A 14882-nucleotide genomic window follows, 5' to 3' on the forward strand; every position below is an offset into this window, starting at 1 on the left:
TATCTCCAACAACAATTTTGATTCTTATACCATATTGTTGAATGGTCTCACCTTCAACCATCTGCATGTCTTCAAACTTCCCTCTAAGGCTTTCTTCCTTAGCTTGTTTTACATGCTCATCACCACCATAGATATTTTCAAGAGTATCCCATACCTCTTTGGGATTTACCTTATCTTGGACATCAATGAACTCAATGTCGGATAAACTACTAATTAGGGCTTCCATGACTTGCCCATTCTCCTGTATTTCTCTCTTTTGATCATCAGTGAGAGTACCGATAGGGGCAACATAGGCATTCTCAATATAGCTCCGGTGTTGAGCACCCATGCTTCTGATGAATATATTCATTCTATCTTTCCATATATTGAAGTTTTCTCTATTAAACTTTGGACCTTCCCTCTTCATCATTAGGCTAGGATCTTTACCTCAAGCGGTTAAGCTTATAACACAGAGGACCTGGAGGACACTCTGATACCAATTGATAACTTAATAATGAACAACTAGTACCTAACCGGTACTGAGAGGGGGGGTGAATCAGTACAGAAAAAAATACAGTCTAAAACCAGTTTGACAATAGATACTTCAAATGACTGACAAACAGTGACATCGGTTTGAAGCAGAGTGCAACCGGTAAAACTTAGGGCAACTAAAACAATCATAAACCAGTTAATCACTTAGCTTCCATCTTAGCTCAATACGATACTACCATTTCACCCTCAAGCATGAACAGATAATCTATCATAAGATCTTCATATTACTGCAAGATCAACATGCATAATCGCTTAACAGAAAACAAACATAATCATCACATGAAGAAAACATCACACTTGACACACATATTTTTCACGTGGAAACCCAACTGGGAAAAACCATGGTGGGGATGAATACCCACAAGCTTCTTTTTGAACTCTATAGAAGTCCACCCTGTTAGGATCCTTGTCCAATTAAAGACAGATATAATAGGTTCTGTTAGGAATCAATCTTGTTAGGGATCACCCGGTTAAGGGATGGCTACAATACCCGGTTAAGGGTTAAACCCTATTAAAGGTTACCTTGTTAGAGGATTTCAAGAACTCAATAGCTAAAGGATATCAATGACTCAATAGCTTCAAGTTACCCTATTAAAGGATTTTCAACAAGCCAGTTAAGGCTACCTTGTTAGGGGATTTCATAACTGTTGAGGTGGTTAAAGATCAATAGGTATATCAATGACCTGATAATAGCACTCAATGCCAATGCAGATCTTCTTAAGCTCCTCTTCACCTTCTGCACTTACACTATGTAGATATGACTTCTCTCCTTTGGTCTAGCAAGAATCACATATCTCTTCTCTTGGATACACACACACAACTTTTGCCAACAACCTCTGGAAGAATCAGGTCGGTATCATAAACCCTAAACCCTAAACCTGTTAGGTTAAGGAATTCAAAATGGTTCAATCTTGACCATTGAGCATACAACATTAAATGCAATAGTCTTGATCCAATCTCAAGACATTCTCCATTGTTCATTTTCCACTGATTTCATGGTGACTGATAACCCATCACATGTTATCACCATTTTACAGACTTCACACATTCCCGAGGTAGATAGGCACAATATCCCTCATGCAAGATCCTTCACGCACACAAAGCTTACATGGCAACACAATCAGTTTGTTGTTACCATGCTAACTCATCACAAAAAGTCACCGGTTGATCCACACAGGCTTGAAGCACTCAAAGTGGAAAACCTAAAGGTGAGACCACCAACCGGTAGTCATACACTGCTTCCATGTTCTGGTTCCCATAACCTTATGCCGGTTCATCTTTAAACAAATATGCCGCTTCACTTTGGCACAAATGCCGGTTCATAGTGAATGCCGGTTCACAATGTTATACTGGTTCGTCATCTCTTCATCATATTGACATCAATGATAACATACAACGTCATTATGTCCACATATCGGTTTTCATACCGGTTCACATAATGCCAACAGTATGCTGATATTGCTAACTATTTAGCTACTGCTAAAATGCCAATCAATTTCTCCCCTAAAGAAAGAAGATTGTTAGTTGAAAAGAGTTTTAACTTCTCATGGATTGCTGATTGTTTGTTTTATACTGGGCCTAACCAAGTCATGAGAAGATGTGTGAGAGAAGATGAAACATATGATATCCTACATGCATGTCATGATGAGCCATGTAGAGGACATTTTGCTGCCAAAAGAACAACACTCAAAGTACTAAATATAGGATACTATTGGCCCACATTACACAAGGATGCAACACAGTATACAAAGAAATGTGATAGATGCCAGCATATGGGAAGACCTACAAAATCTGATGAGATGCCGTTATATCCACAAATATTAGTAGCACCATTTGATAAATGGGGTTTAGATTTTGTTGGCCCAATTGATCCACCTTCTAATGGCAAATCCTACATTTTGGTATGTACAGACTATGTAACAAAATGGGTGGAAGCTCGTGCCATGACACATGCAAGAGATAATAAGGTGGCTGAATTTCTTTATGAAGAGATATTTACAAGATATGGAGTACCAAGAGAGATTGTCTCAGACCAGGGACCTCAAATTACTTCAACATTGATAGCAGCTTTGGTCAATGAATACAATATAAGGCACATAAAATCTACTCCATATCATCCACAAGCTAATGGACAGGTAGAAGTTACAAATAGGGAGCTTGAGGCTATTCTTACCAAAACAGTATCTGTTCATAAAAAAGACTGGTCTCATAGGCTTTCAGAAGCAATTTGGGCATACAAAACAACTTGGAAAACACCAATTGGTTTTACACCTTTTGAGATGGTTTATGGAAAAGAAACAATGATGCCTATTGAATTTGAGCATAAAACTCCAAGGACAACTTTGCAATTAAATATGACATTATCTGAAGCACATAAAGAACATATTAAGCAATTGAATACTCTAGATGAATGGAGGAAAATGGCTGTCCAACAAATAGAAGTGATTCAAAACTAGAGAGAAAAGTGACATGATAAGTATATCAAAGAGAAGAAGTTCAAAGCAAATGACTGGGCACTACTGTATGATTCCAGATATAAAGATGCTATAAGGAAGCTACAAACTAGGTGGTTAGGTCCATATGAGATAGAAGAAGTTTTTAATAATGGAGCTATTCATTTGACCATAATTGATCCTGTTTAGTTTAAGCTTTTGGTGAATGGTCACCGACTACATCTGTATCATAAGCCGACCACTAAAGAGGAGTTCCTGTAGCAATTTGACCAAAAGGATGAAACAAAGGTTCCTGCAGCAACTGATCAACTTCCTCCTGCAATTGAGGAAAGTAAGAAAGGTAAAGTTCTAGCAACCACTGTAGTGAACGTGCTTGCCGCTTTATGATTCTACTCGCATCATTTTACAATAAATATTTCCATATCTTATGGGAATATTCTTCTCCATAAATAAAATTCCATCCATGTCATTCCATCCCACTTTCTGATCTGTCATTTCACTTCATTCCGCCATCAATTTCGTACAACTGCAGGTATGTACATATTGTGTTTTATTTTAATTATGCATTTATTATTTTATTATGATTAAGCCTTTTTAAATCTGCGTCCAGTCCCCAAAATCTCACCAGCTTGTATGGACACGTGCTAGGTTAAGTTGGGGGGGTTCTTTATGGTTTGGTTTCCAAAGTTAGTGATTATTCATCATTTTCGGTACTTAGAATTGATTGCTTGCATCATTGTTTTAACAAGTTATTATTTCACACAAGGAAATAATAAATTCTGCTGCCGAAATTGAGATATGTATGGAATTTTCAATTTAGCAAGTCTGTCGGATATTTTGTTCCTCTGTTTCTTAGCTGCAAAGTGTTCTATACTAACAAAGTAAGAAATGGGCAGTGATCCAATCTACCATGAGCCAACAGTCCATGAAGTGTTGCTGCAAGTTGCTCTTTGTGAGCATTATTTTAGACACCATGGCTGGATTGATTACTTTTTGAAAATCAGAGACTTGAATGAAGAAATAGCTATAGAATTTATGCATTCCTTTAACAAAGGAGAAGCTATGGTTAAAGGTTTAAGGGTTATTGCTACATATCAGCCTTATAATGCAATTATAGAAGAATCAACCAGATGGTCCAGGCTAGAAAAGATGAAAGGATTCTACTGGAATTTAGCTTCACGAGGAATAGGTCAAGGAACCATTGGTGATATGAGAGTTAGTGCAAGAGTTAGAAATTTTCCTTTTGCTGTAGGATCAACAAGCTCTTAAAGTTGGGGGGCATGATGAGTTGATACTTTGTCATATTTTTATCCTCAGAACTCTTGAGTTTTTGTTATCTTTTGGTTTGCATAGTAGTAGTGATGTATTGAAAATTGACTATATTTATTCCATATGTTAAGCCTAAACTTATTAAATCACATTTTATCTTTGCCAGTCTATTCCTGCAGCCATGACAGTTATTCCTGCAGCCATGTGATTTATTCCTATTACCATACGGATTATTTAGAGCAAGATCATTTGTGAAATTAATAGATGTGTTGATTAAGTAAAATGCGTATGTATGTTCTTGTATGCTATTTCTTTTGTAGTGTAGTTAATAAATAATGCTGTGGTGGATATTCACTTATCGCGCCTGTTGAAGGGAAGGATACGTAAGTGATAATTGAAGATCAAACCATAGAAGAGCTAAGCAAGCGTAAGTGATGGCATAATGGGAGAAATCAAGTGATACTACCAATGTCTAACTTAAGTGGGCATTGAAGTTGTAAATACTACCACAATATGTTACAACTGTGGTTTGGTTTAGATACATGTCTCTTGCAACATAACTCCAGTCATCCCTTCTATCGGTCAATCATCCACCTCTTCTTCTGGGCGTGATTTGTGTTGTCTATTGTAGTTAATTTCTTTTTAATAATAAGCTCTTCTTCTTCTCAAGGTTAGTTAGATAGAGAAGGGAGAAGAATAGAGCAGAGAATTTTCATAAGAATTTTAGAGTTTATATTGAATCATGTAATGATTTTCAAGAACGATGAATAAAATTATGTTATTATGATTTGTTAGAGTTGTTTTCTGGGAAGCCTGGTATCACTCATCCAAGGGGGCCCACTTGGTGAGTGTTCCTGTGCATTCGTTAAAATTAGTTTTCTTTCCTTAGCTGTAGTAGAAGCTCTTGCGTTGACTGTTCCTGCAGCCACTGGAAATAGATCCACTGACTGTTCCTGCAGCCAAGCCAGAACAAAGTAGCTTCTATTTATCAGCATTGAAATTATCTAGTATTGCTTTTATGAGTTTATGCAGAAGTCTTCATGTAGCCTTTTCATAGTTTCTAATCTTGTTTATCTTTTCTGCATAATGTTAGTTGCTCTAGTAATGTAGAATACCTGTTGCAGGAACTTAGTGCATATATAGTGCAGACCCATTTCAAGTATTACATCCTTGGGTTGACAATCAAATGAACACTAGCTATGGAAATAGTGACTTTACCAAATGAATGTCCAAAATTCAGGTTGAGGCTTCAACTAGAGTTATTATTCTTATTGTTGGTTTGAACAATAAGTCCAAGTCTAGAACTTGACATGCTGTGTCTTTCTGCAAAGGTCCCACTCTGATGGGTAACATCACAATTCCTTTAGAGGAACATTCTTCTTCATCATAGGCTTTAATGGTGATCTTTTTCCGAGGATCAACTACATCTTCTGAATAACCTAGAGCATGAACAAGACTCAAAGAGAAAATGTTTAAGCTAGCTCCTCCATCTATTAGGACATGTTTAACTTGCGTTTTGTGAATGATGACTTCGATATGCAAGGGAGCATTATGGGGATGTTGCAAGGACATGTCATCTTCTTCAGTGAATGATAAGAAATGAGGGGTTGTGAGGTGTCCCACCATGGTTTGGAATTGATCGATATCAAGATCTTTAGACACTGTGGTATCTACTAATGCTCGTTCATGAATTTCTTTGTGTGCAGGTGAAAGCTTTAAAAGTTCTAAGATGGATATTTGTGTAGGTGTTTTCTGCAATTGATCCACTAGATTGTATTTTTTGGTAGTGGATGACGTGTTTGTTGTAGAACCTGGCAAAACAACTTTGGCTTTGCTTCATGTGATAGCATGAGTAGGTTCTTGATTTTGTTTTTCTTTAACTACAATCACATTTACCACATTATCATATGTATGAGTGTAGTTTACCTTCACTTTACCCTTACCATTATTTGTTGTTGATGATTCACCTTTCTCAAAGTTTGGAAGTAGAGTTTTAAAAGTTGTACGAGATTCATTTGTTGTATGTCCATCCACAATTATTAATCCATTATCAATTAAATCTTAGATTACATGTTTCAACCGCTGACAATTAACTGTGTGATGTCCCTTGTTTTGATGGAAATCACAATAATAGTTATCATTCCGCCAAGGTGATTTTATTTGAGGTTCGTAGTTCCTTTCTTCTGGAAAAGTAATCAATTTGTTTGCGATAAGTGCCTTTAGTGCGGATCCAAGGGGCTCACCAATGTTTGTAAATTTTTTTCGAAAGAAATTTTTGATAGTTTCTTTTTGGTGATGATTGTTTTGTTGAGTCGCTGCTGAGTGATGGGATAAATTAAAAACCAGTTTTTTTGGTTTCACATTGTTGTTATCCACTATTCCATCATTGATGTCATTTTGACTTCTATTCCAAAACTTTGGCTTATCATTGTGGTTATTGTTATTGTTGTTGTTGTTAGGAGGATGGACTCCTTCTTTGTATATTTTTAGATCACCTTTCTTTATCATGCCTTCCTCCATTCTGATTCCATTATCAATCATCTTTCTGAAACTTTGGTTTCCTTGCATTTTTAGATAATAACTCATTTGATCATTTAGGTTGTCGATGAATATGTCCATTTTTTCATACTCTGGCACTGTATGAGGATATCGTGAAGCTAACCGTCTCCATCGCTGTAAAAATGTCATGAAAGGTTCTCCACTTTTTTGTTTGGCTTTACATAGGTCTAGCATTGTTACTTCATGTTGTATGTTGTAAGAGTATTGTGAAACAAACTTATCCACCAACTCTGAGAATTATCTAATTCCAGGTGGAAGTTTCGAGAACCATTCCATAGCTAGTCCAATTAAGCTTTTCAGAAATAATCTCATTAAGTAGGTATCCTCATGTGCAAATTCCATACTCATTGTGCAAAATTCTCATATATGATCTTGAGGGTCCATTCTTCCATCATATTTTTCATATCTAGGAGTTTCACAACCTAGAGGAAATGGTATCATGTTTAGATTTCTGTCAAATGGATAAGGACAAATTTCTTGAAGTGAGTATCTTCTAACATTTCCTCTCTACATATCTTGAATTTGTGTTTGCAATGTTTGTATTTGTTGCGTGAAAGTTCTGATAGGATTATCAACATGATTTGTTATTGAATAGCCATGATTTTGTATTCTAAGAGGATCTGAATCTCGGTGTCATCTCTAGCCCTTCTTGTATCTTCATTGGATTGAACATTATTCAAAATTTCTACTTCATCCCTTTGGGGCATGTAAGTTTCCTCATTGGTTCTGGTATTACTAGGAATTGATGTGTTATTCATTTTGAGACCAAAAATATCCTCATATTGTTTGCTATTAGGGGGAGGGTCACTTTTCTTTTGTGTCAATTTATTCACATCAAAATCTTGGGGGAGTGTAGCACCAGATTTTGCTAACATTAGGAAATATTTTTCTTTTTCTCCCTCCAATAATTTATGCATAAATTTGTCGAATTGATGATCTTTTTTGATGTCTCTGATATTTTGTTCTATTATTTCTCCTTCAACTTGTATTTCATCTTCATGTTCCATGGTTTTTTGCTCTTCAGTTATTTCCAATGTTTCGATTTTCCTCTCTGTGATTTTTCATCTTTGAGCTCTAGTTAGAATGGGCATACACATGTGTTAGATATTTTTCTAGGATTCGATTATCCAAAAGTTGTTTTGATAAGTGATCAATTGTCAATGTAAATGTGATAGAGAGATATGACACGAAAAGATGATTCAAGTGTTTAAAAGTTTGAAAATTTTTCGATCTTCGGTTTTGGGAGTGCAATGATGATGATTTGATAAGAACCAAGTCCAATAGGAATGATATATCCTATGATGTGGGACAAGATTATCCTGACCAAACGTTGTGGTTTCATGATAAAGGATGTTAGATCTTAATGAAAAACTATGTTTTGGGTGATCAGTTTATCAAATAGGTTGATGATGCACTTTGAGATGTTTAGATCTTGACCTTGTTGAATGTGAGTACTTGAAAATCTTGAGGTGTTTATGTTCTAGAGTCTGATTTTGAAAGATGATAACTTGACCAAGTGAACAAAGAAGACAATATAAGCACAAAGCGACAGATATTAGGTGTTTATTCTCACTATAAATTGACCAAGCAAATACGACAGATCTGAAAAAAGATGTGCAAGAAGACAATTTTGGACCAACAGAGACATAAATTCATATGACAATTTAAGCAACCTCAGACGACAATACATATAAGCCCATACGACAAATCAAAAATTTCATATGACAAAGCACAGACTCATACGACAATTCCCCCTAAGCCAAACGATAAACAAAAGACCTCGTATGACAAAAATTAATAAGCCATACATTAAAATATTTTATGCTAAAAAGATCGTACGATAATTTTACCAGCTCATATGACAAACTATATTCATCGTACAACATAGAACAGAATAGAGAAAAATATCTTTGTTTGGCCAAATTTTGATCAATGAAGTCTGATGTTTTGCTTCTGTTTTCCAGTTTTAAATGTTTGATTTTCTGATTTAGGGATGAATACATAGCAAACACGCAATATGTTAAGTGACCTCAAGCAATGTAAACCCTAAAGAAGTTGGCTGAGAGAGAAAACCTTTGCTTGTAAACTTAGGTACACACCCAATAGCTAATCAAAATATGGCCGCCGAGTCTCACTCAATGGATTCTCAACGCCGTATTATCCGACTCCAAATGCTAATGGGGGCATAATATGGCAAGTGTCTTGGGAGAGTTACTATCTCTCCTGCACAAAGATTATCACCCTTTTGGAGGTGAATAAGGTAGCTTCTAATTTAACTAGAACTAGTAAGGGATCCATTCGGCGCATCGAAGTATAGATTAAGAGGTCTCCTAGCCTTGAAAACCAAGGTTTGATATGCCCAAAGGTATGAAGGAGAGCTGTTCCCGAGCACTGCCGTTGACTTGATATTCATCAAATCACATTTATTTTAGAGTGGGTTGGATTACTTGGCATTAGCCATTCCCACTTAGGTCATTCCCCTCTCACCGACCTTAATGGCTAAGAGTTATTAGCTCCTTGGGAGGGCAAGCCGGCTAAAGAAATGCACTAATGAAAGCAAAGGATGAGTCTATCTTTTTGATCACCTAAGAAAGGTGAGAGCATACTCGCCTATCATCAAAACACATAAAACATGATTTTTCATTTCCATTAGAAAAAACAAGTGTGCGTAGAAAGATTTAAGAAAATACACAAAGTTTTGTTGAATTCTTTTAGGCAACCTGCAAAATAGATGCATTAGTAGTCATGATGTGTTTTATTGAAACGAAGCTTTGACAAGCGTAATATTTGACAATCATCCTTTAAAAACTAGTTAGGTTGTCGAAAAACTCACAAAAAGACCAGGGTTAGCATTAGTAATAATCAAATCAAAGCATAAAACCCCAAAAATGCAGTCTATTTTAAAAACATGGAAGCAAAATGTCATACGACACTATTTACTTGTTTGTACGAGTATTTTTCTGAGATCGTAAGAGTACAGAAGTAGGTTTGTACGACAAATCAGAAGCTCATACGAGTAAGAAAGAATTATCATCCAAGTTCACAAAGGAGCTTGTACGAGCCAGAAAAGGAACTCGTACGAGATTCTGACTCCAACCCGGCTAGAAATGAAGATTTGATGATGCTTGAGAGGCCAAAAATGAGATTTCCGGCCCCACGGTGGGCGCCAAAATGTCATGCCTATGAAGTGTGATACCTGCAGCTGCAACACAAACACTCAATAGATCATTACAAGCATGGTTAGCAAATTTAAAACAAAGAAAGATAAAACCATGGTAAAGTGATCTATCGCCTCCTAAGAGATGCGAATGTGGATTTGCTCTTAGATCTGGATAAGAAAATTCCAGTGACTTGACTACACCTAGATGGAGGATTTCAAATGATAATGATGCAATTAAGCTAGAAAAGAGAATGATTAAGCTACATGATTCAACAATTATGCTAGAAAAATGATCAAATTAAGCTAGATCTAAGATGCAATTGCCTATAATAACAATGCTCAAATGATATGCTAAGAGATATTAGGCCTATAGTAACAATGCCTAAAATGCAAATGAGATGGGATGATTATTGCTTCAAAATAGGGGATATTTATAGGATTTCCAAGGCCAGGGGTGAGGTGGTAGGAATCAATGGTCAAGATTGAGTTTGAAGATATCAATGGTGAAATTGGAGGAGGTTGGAGGAAAGGGGACATTTGTCATCTCTATGGTGACAAGTGTCAAGGGGCTTCAAAGAGAGGGGACATGTGGCCCAAGAATTCCATGTGTCTCAAGGGAAGAGTATCCACACCATAGGAGGTTAGGATAAGGAAGTTAGGATCTACAAGCTAAGATAGGTTTAATTAAACCCAGGGTTAGATGGAATGGGTTAGGTTTAGAAGTTAGGAGGCATGTAGGTAATTTAAATTTAAAAATTCAAATAATAGGAAAAGACTAATTAATTCTCAACAACTCAAAAATTGATTTGTTTTAATTAATTAGGGGATTAGAAGAATTAAATGAAGATGGGGGAAAGATTAATTAATTTGAATTAATTAATCAAAGGGGATTATTGAAATGAACCTATTAAATAAATCCTTAGATTTATTAATAAGTAGATGAGTGGAAGAATTTAATCAAATTGTTAATGAATTCAATTAAATTGGGGAGGGGGATTAATTAAATAATTTCTTATTTAATTAACTATCTTCAATTGTATCCTCTGCAATCATCAAAATATCAACTAGGTCAGCTTCAAGATAGTGTATAGATGAGATACATATTAATTTCATTAGTTGGCCACATGATATACCCTCTGCAAATGTGAAAAACATCAATTCGGTCATCTATAAATGAAACATGTAATATGCTACTAGTTGACCATAAAACACATATGTCAGGAGTGATAATACTTTGTTGTTTGACACAAGAATAATCCAAACCCAAAAACATGTCATGACATCCTCTTGAAGTGGTGTGAACACCAGGAAACATGGTGCAAGCATCAAACTTATGTCAAGTCAGTCCATTGACCATTAGTTACCTAAAGAAAACAAAATTGAACAACTTGCGATACTAGAAACATAGAGAAACTTTTTGTATTGTCTTGAGAATAAATGAGACATGTGAAGAGCCCCTATTTGTTTATATAGCTAAAATGCACAACACTTTTCTAACACAAGTATACAACCACTTATATGGGTGAACTCAGAGTATACCTAATCAACTGTATCACTTTGACACTTTGAATACTGAAATTGCAGTTGACTAAATTGTCAAAAACTTGAATAGAAAATACTATTGCAAATATGAGTTTGTGTTTTCATTGATGTCAAATTGTTTATATCTTTGGTATAGATGTGTATCCTATTGTCAAACTTGTTGACATCTTTTGTCTAGATACATGTTTAGTTAGTGCACTAATAGAGGTTTGATTCAATGTTCATGTAGATTGATTATGGATGATTCAAATGATATATCTAGTTGTATTATGGATTTTATAGAGCTTTGGAGATGATCTTAGTGGTTTGTAGTTGGTATTGTGGTGCAGAAGCACCTCATTGATCATCAAGCTTCTATGAGGGGCAAAGTATGAGATTTTTATGTTTTGATGGATGTTCGATGTAATAAGGTCAACTATGACCATATGTGATGTAATAAGGTCAATAAGACCATTGGTTGTGTATTGAAGTCATTTAAAATCATAGGTTGGGTCTAGGAGTTAAAATTTGCAAAATTGCTCACATTGTCAAAAAAATGCTCAAAGCAACTTTTGCATTATGAGAGTAATTAGGGGTTAGTTAGTAATACAAATTCAAAATGTAGTTGGAGGCATTCTAACCACAATTTGGATGCATAAATAGACCTTGGAAGGTAGAATCAAGGTGGTTGTCTAATGTACTAAGGAGAAATCAATAAAATTCTTGAAGTTTTTTGTATTGTTTCTGATTTTTCAGACATAACAGTCTGTTTTTCTGAATTTTTATCTTGTAAACTATGGTTTTTGTCATTCCTTTTTGATTGGAGATCAAAGAGGGATGAATCCCATTTAATTTGGTGGTGGTCTCATTTAATTTTGATTTGATTTGAATAAGATACAATAGTTTTTGTAAAAACTGTCTGGAATCAAACAAGGGTTTCCAATAGGCACCATAAAATGTAAAAATTTTATCTTTCATGCCTTAAAAATAATCCAAATGGATGAAAAGACTGTAAATATGTATATATTAATCCTCTAATGTGTGTAGGGCTTTATGAAAAAGTTTGACATGTGTGGAAGATAAGAAGATTTGCTGATTTTTTGTGTCTTGGTCTGGTAAATCCCAATTCTTGGGAGTTGCAGAGCTTTATACTCCTTTTTATGGAATGATTATGGTACAAATGTCATATGGATGGAAATAATATTGAGTCTTCTTTCATTTTCTTCAATTATGATGTAATATCATGGAAAAATATGAAAGTTATGATCATTTTGGTGAAGGCAGCCTGTTCAGAAATTGATTTCCCAAACCTGCAGTTAGAGATTGTGTTGGTACAGAAATGTACGTTCGAATAAGGACCTGTCACTTGGTGTGAGGATATATTATGGTGTTGTGAATAAACTTTATTCTTACCAGAAAAATTCATCTTACTATTTGAGGGGTCAAATGCACCAATCTCTAAAAACTGTTCTGAACCTATATGTGACTGTCGTATTGTTGGGATAAAAGCCTAGTGAGCAGGGTTAAGGTAATTGGGTGTCATGAAACCTTGTAGGGTGATTGAATAAGTTGAGTCTTGTGTGTTTTCTCATGGAATGGAGTACTATGATGTGTCTTTGGGTACCCTTGGGTTAATGGGTGACTTGTGAGTATGTGGAGACCTTGAAAGGAGAAGGTGTTGATGAATTGTGAGTGAGTGCCACTAGTTGAAGAGACACACCTATTAGATAGGTGGGTTGGGAGAAGGATATCCCTAAGTAGTTGATTTAGTGTGGATGCTCCACATCAGATTAGTATCAGAGCTAGGTTGTATTTCTTATTGAAGGTTGAAGGGAGTGAGACAAGATGCCTCCAAAGAATGCAGGTATAACAAGGGAGATCCAAGAATTGAAGGAGAAGAACACAAGACTACAAGAGTCCTATAATGCCCTCTTAGCAAGGCTTGAAGCCTTGGAGAATAGTTAGAGAAGAAATGTTGATGTAGGGGATGTTAGTGAAGAAGAGGAAGGAGATGAAGAGTTCCATGAGGCAAGGGAAGAAACTGAAGAGCAGATAGACCCTGAGGAACAAAGAACACTCAGACTTCTTAAGGCAGTAAAAGGAGACAAGTACAAGGTAAGGGGTGATATACCAATGTATGATGGTAGTTTGAAAGAGGAAGAACTTTTGGATTGGATAGCAGCAATGAATGCTTATTTTGATGGAGAAGGCGTACCCGATGAACAAAAGGTCAGATTGGCAAAGACAAAACTCAAGGGACATGCACTTCTATGGTGGGATCATGAAGAAGCTGATAGAAGAAAGAGAGGAAAGACCAAGGTTACTTCTTGGGATCGGATGGTGGCTAAACTAAAAGGTAATTTCCTTCCTAAAGACTATGAAATTCAATTGTATAAGAGATTGCAAGGGTTAAGGCAAAAGGAACAAGATGTTAAGGCATATACTGATGAATTTTTAAAGTTGAGTATAAGGTCTGGTAGAGAAGAAGATGAAGTTGTTAAAGTTGCTAGATACCTAGGAGGTTTGAGATTTAATATTCAAGATGAGTTGGTTGTGGCTAACCCCAGTAATGTCAAGGAATGTTATAAATTAGCTCTCAAGGTGGAAGAAAAGATGAAGAGAAGACAAGATAAGGCTGCAAGAGGTAGAGGCAATAGCAATGGCAAGGGTAGAGGTACATTTTCTTCACATAAACCAAACAATGAGGAAGAAGGTGATAAAGGTAAAGAGTAGTCATTTTCTGATTTTAGAGGTGTTTTTTGTGGTAATAGAGGTAGAGCAGTCTAGGATCAAACTTTCTGATGGAACCATCTCTTTTTTATATAGCATTTACTACCAAAGATTCTGAAATACTTAACTATCGGTGTATGACCAAACTATAACGCATAAGGTGTCTTACCTGTATCTCCTTTATGAACTCTGTTGAATGTGTATACCACCGTTCTTACAACTTCTCTCTAGTAGACATGAGGTATATTAGCTTCCATCATCATAGTTCTAGCTGCATCCAAGATAGTTCTATTCTTCCTTTCCACAACTCCATTTTGCTGAGGTGTCCGAGGTGCACCCAATTATCTCCTTATCTCATTCTTCTCACAATACCTATTAAATTCACTAGATGTGAATTATCTACCTTGATCTAACCTTAAGAATTTAATCTTCAATCCCATCTTTGTCTCAATTTTAGCTTTAAATATTTTAAACTTTTCAAATGCTTCAGACTTCTCTCTTAGACAAGTAACCCACATCATTCTTGAATCATCATCAATGATTAGCATGAAATATCTATCACCTTGAAAACTTTTGATTCTAGCAGGACCACACAAATTACTATGAATAACATCAAGAAAATCATTAGATTTATCTTGTATACTCTTAAAAGAAGTTTT

Source organism: Cryptomeria japonica, chromosome 7, assembly GCF_030272615.1.
Source record: "Cryptomeria japonica chromosome 7, Sugi_1.0, whole genome shotgun sequence".
Classification (NCBI taxonomy): Eukaryota; Viridiplantae; Streptophyta; class Pinopsida; order Cupressales; family Cupressaceae; genus Cryptomeria; species Cryptomeria japonica.